Source organism: Parasteatoda tepidariorum, chromosome 1 (assembly GCF_043381705.1).
Source record: "Parasteatoda tepidariorum isolate YZ-2023 chromosome 1, CAS_Ptep_4.0, whole genome shotgun sequence".
In the NCBI taxonomy this organism is placed as follows: Eukaryota; Metazoa; Arthropoda; class Arachnida; order Araneae; family Theridiidae; genus Parasteatoda; species Parasteatoda tepidariorum.
The window spans coordinates 28,661,038-28,666,319 of NC_092204.1; positions in this window are offsets into that span (position 1 = coordinate 28,661,038).

Consider the following 5,282-nt stretch of genomic DNA (forward strand, 5'->3'; position numbering starts at 1 on the left):
TGCCAGTTAACTGCTGCTACGGTCTATTAATCTGCTATGTTGTTAGGGTCTTATTAATATTATGCCTTTTTATAACTTTAGGGTCTTATTATAAGGATGTAAGTGTCTTATGAATATTATGATATAAATTCTCTTTATTAAGCTTTAAATAAAAGACAAAACTATAATTATTTTTTTCTACACCGTAGTTTTTTCATGATTCCATAACATTTAAATCATTGCATTTGACGTCAAAATTTTTAAAAATTCCGATCACATAATATTCTAACGTCCTTCAAGAATGTAAATTTATCGTAATGTGCTCTTAAGATGTAATATTATTGTTCCACTTTGAAACAAAAGTATTTGGTTGAGAATTGTTTTTAATTTAAAAAAAAAAATGCTATACTATTTACTTACTATACTAAATTATACTAGACTAAATTATGAAACTAAATTATACTTAACTAAATTATAAAACTAAATTATAAACTAAACTATGCTAAATTATAAATTACTATACTAAAATATGTTACTTTATAAATTTGATTTTTTTAAATAGATGACAACGCATGACTAATCATGGTACGGCTATTTTTTCTCATGTTAAAAGGAGAACTATAATTTGAAAGGGTAGTACGGGAAGTATTTTCAGTTAACTTAAAAAATTTTAACATGATGTGGTAGGAAATCTTAAGCAAGTCATAGTTATTTCTCAGTAGAGTTTTTAATTTTCTTTTGTGTCACATAATACAAAATCTCAAAAACTGAAAATAAATTAGGGTATTTTTAAGAGTAGAGTCAAAAATGTGTTTTGAATAAACCAAAATATTGAAAAAATTCTGATTGTTCGCTTTTAATAACTGACTAGATAAGATTTAAATCAAGTGAGATGAAATTGCTCAAGTGCTTTACAAACTATATGGAATAAATACTTTACACACCTATTTCGATTTTGAAAACTTTTACAGTTTAGAAAAATGCAATTTTCCATGACGTTTTTTAAGTTTCTGCAATTCTTTCAGTATAAATACATTTAGAAACTTTAAAAAAAATAGTTTGCGATGTTCTTTCGTTATAATGAGATGCTCTCGTAGAGCACATATTTCAATATCTTTTATAATAGCAGCTTTCATTGAATTTAGTCTTTCCTTATTAAATGTTAGATTTCTGAAATTCAAACCGAAATATCTTATATATTAAACACATAAATCATTCTTAAAAAGCTGTGGAGACGCATTTTTTTTTTTTTTTTTTTTTTTTTGTATTCAAATGGAAAACTGGAAACATCTAGTGGTTGGAACATTACTCGGCACGAAGCGAAACAGAAATAGGCGATGCAAGATTTGTGATAGTGCACTTTAGAATTTATTGTTTTGAACAGTCAGCAGAATAAAGCATAGAACTCCATATAAATTACTCTCATAGTAACAATACATCTCATGATTTTGAAATTTAATAAAGAACTACTAGTTTTCCTTCACCCAAAACCTTTAAGAACTATTCACTCAAGATATTTCAAAATATTCATTCACATTTGCAGCAGTATCACTTTTTCTACCATTTGCATATCACAGGTATTGTAAAGAATATATTAAACTCACCTTATTGAACTCTATTATATATTAAACTCACCTTGTAAAGAATATATTAAACTCACCTTATTTTATCTTTTAAAAACAATCCTATTCGAATAATTTTTTCATTTGGGATAAGTTTGATGAAACAATAGAATAATTCTCAGTTTTTTTCATATTTTTAAATACCCCAAGCAATGAAGTCTTAGAATACATTAAATTTTAATCGCAAATGCTTTACAGAAAAAATATTTTGAAATTTACCATTAGTGAATGATTGCACTTTTCCTGTTTAGCGTAGTTACTTTGCCAATGTCAGAGATCATCTTTAATAATTGAAATAGCTAATTCAATACTCTTTTCTTTTGTAAACTAACACTTTTCATCACGACATTTGACTACTTTTTAGAAATTAAAATAATTTAGGTCGAGATTCATTAAAATTAAGCACTTTTAGTATAAATAATAGTCAATTATCACTTACTTAATTCCGATTTACTCACTGGAAACATTTGACAGGTTTTGCAGATAAAGAATAAATATATTTATTTGAAGATGGAGAACTTAAGCTCACTTCATTGCTATTTTAGAACATAAATTCAAAGGATTTCCATATTCATTCTGATTACATTCCTCATATTTTCTAGCATTCATATCAATCATATTCATATTTGATAGTTGCCTCTTCTTTATTCACAAAAAAGTAATAATTCTTTAAAAAGAATTCTCATCGTAACTAATTTTCTACTTCTTACTTACTTACTTATCCTCTACGTGCCTTTGGGCACTTAAGGCCTGCCTCTAGCATATCCCTCCAACGCCTCCTGTCTCTAGCAATAGATCTTGCTTCCTCCCAGCCAGATATTCTACATTCTTTTAATTCGCCCAAAATCATAGGCTGGATGGTAAGTCTGAGTCTTCCTCTTGTTCTTTAACCATCAGGGGCCATGAAAGCGCTACAGATGTAATTTTTTCTTTGGGTATTCTAAGGATATGTCCGAGCCAGCTCCATCTTCGGTTTTTAATTTCATCTTCCATTGTTTTTATTTTAGCTTTCTTTAAAGCTTTTTTAGCTTTAGCCTTCTTTTTAGCTTTTGGAACATAAATTCAAAGGATTTCCATATTCATTCTGATTACATTCTTCATATTTTCTAGCATTCATATCTATCATATTCATATTTGATAGTTGCCTCTTATTTATTCACAAAAAAATAATAATTCTTAAAAGAAAATTCTCATCGTAACTAATTTTCTACTTCTAATATGAGAAAAACTATGCGTACATATATTATCACGTCATATGCTCTGAACTCTTGTATCAGATCTCTCATCATAATTTGTTTGAACAAAATTATTACTATATTACCTCTTGACCAAAACAATTTTTAATGCATCGGCAATTTTTAGTGCATAAAACTTAGTTATTTTTCATAATATTATCAATTTTTAACTGTAACATCCAATAGAATGATTTATTATAAAGGAAATTCGTAGGAAGAATAGAGAATTATAAATGCACTGAAGAAGTAAATTGAAATAATACAAAAGAAACACAAAAACAACATATCAGGGGCATGCATATGGGAGTTTTTCTGTGAACAACCGTTAAACGAAACACAAATTTAATTCGTGTCCCAAAGTTATAAAGTTCTGTATTGCATTGATATTTGATATATTCTATTTTAGTTTACATTTTCTATTTCAATCTAATTATAATTCTCTAATCTTGTTATTATTTTATTTCAAGCTCTACTAAATTTATTGTGCTCATGCTTCTTTATTTCTTTCCTAAATTTGACTTTGGTTTTGTTTTACTGCTTTCCGGTTACAACTTCAAACTGAATTTTTACTGCATTTTTTAAGGAATATATATATGGAAAAATTATTACAATACGATACGTTGATGTGTTAAAATTGGAAGTTTATACTGCATTATTTGAATAGACGTTATTGTCCACTTTGCAAAGCAAGTGAATAATAATAAAAACAAAGTGTTATTGAAGTAAAAGGATTTTTGAACTCGAAATAAATTTTTTCTTAAATTGGTTTTCTAGGAAAACATATTGTTTTTATAACATGAAACAAAATGTATCTTTCGTACACATTTTTTTTATAAAAGTCAATACAATAATTTATTCGATTTTCTCTTTAAGATGTTTTATTAATTATTCTTTCTACTGCTTTAAACAAAAGACATCTTTGTTTTTGACTCAAAGTAAATAGATTAAATATAATTTTTCACGCATGTTTTTGAAACATCAACTAAAGAACCAGGTTTTACATTCTAAGAAAGGAAAAATTAAGAGAAATTTAGATATTTATTTATTTATTTGATTTTTATCATCCCTATTTGTTCCAAAATTTTGTTTAAAAAAATAAACTATTTTCAACTTCTGTATTCAAGATTTCGGATGTTCTTGAAAGCATATTATTAATTATTTCAGATGAAAGAAAACAAATTGAATTTTACATTTTTTTCTTCTTCTGTTTCTTTTAAGAAAAAAAAGTATTTTAAAGCATTTTTCTTTTCAACTGAATATTTCACTGTAAAAGGAAGAAATTTTAATAAAAGAAAATGAATTTGAAAACACAGCTCTTACAGTGTTTAGAAAATTGAAAAGATTTTGAAATATTTACAAAATCAAAGTAATCTTAACGAAAGGGATTATTTCTTTATGAAATTTTTAATAATCATTTTTGCTGCTTTTGATTGCAGATTGATTTTTCAAATATACAAAGGTTAAAAATAATGAAAAAAGTAAAAAAAAAAAACAACAGCAAATCACTTGTTTCTAAGCTGTCATATTAGATAGGCAATAATTTCAGGTACTGACATCTTAAACAAAGCTGATTAATATTAATTAAATTCTAGTTTCGATTTTTCTTATAAATTAATTTACGCTAAATTGCGCCAGCTGCAAAATCATCTATTCTGAAATAATTATATACAAATAAGATTTGTTAAGTCAAACACAGGAAATATTAAGCTAGCAAATCTTATTACGGTTAATTTTCAGATAATATCAGAAAAATCTGGAGAATGCTCTAAAAGAAATCGAGTCTAATCGTTTCCGTTCTGAATCGTTGAAGGAATGTATTAAAATAAGTCAACTCGTTTAAATTTGCATTCAAGCTGAGAAATATCATTTTATGATCAAATTTGGGAATGGGTTTTTTTTTTTTTGTGCCTATTTTACCGTCTAATGCAGAAAAAGAAACTATGAAATTTGTCACCGTATGCTAAAAACGTAGTTATTGATAAGCTATTTGAAAACCACGGGGGGAAGAATAGTTTTTGCCCACATAAGCTGGTTCGGAGAAATACCGATTTTGTGCACAAAAAGGTTACGTAAATGATTAGGTTTTCACGTAATCCAATCATCGTCAGCTGTTTATATGGTAATAGTGACTAGATTTTAAAAACCTGGCTTTCAAAATTATAGTTCTTAATACCGTATATTGTTGGGAAGTAAATTTAACAGAATAAATAGTTTCTATGCTATGCTCTCAGGTATTATGATAAAATTTCCAAATTTTACCACATTTGCCAAATTTTATCGCACATTGTAAAACCGTATATTAATGCCGATATCAATGCGGTAAATAGAATCTCTTCAATATTGCCTAGGCTAGAAATTGTCCTATATGTTATTCTTTCTATGCCTTCATTTTAAGCACAGCAGCCTTTGTAGACATTAAAGATAGTCACCACAAGTATCAACCCTA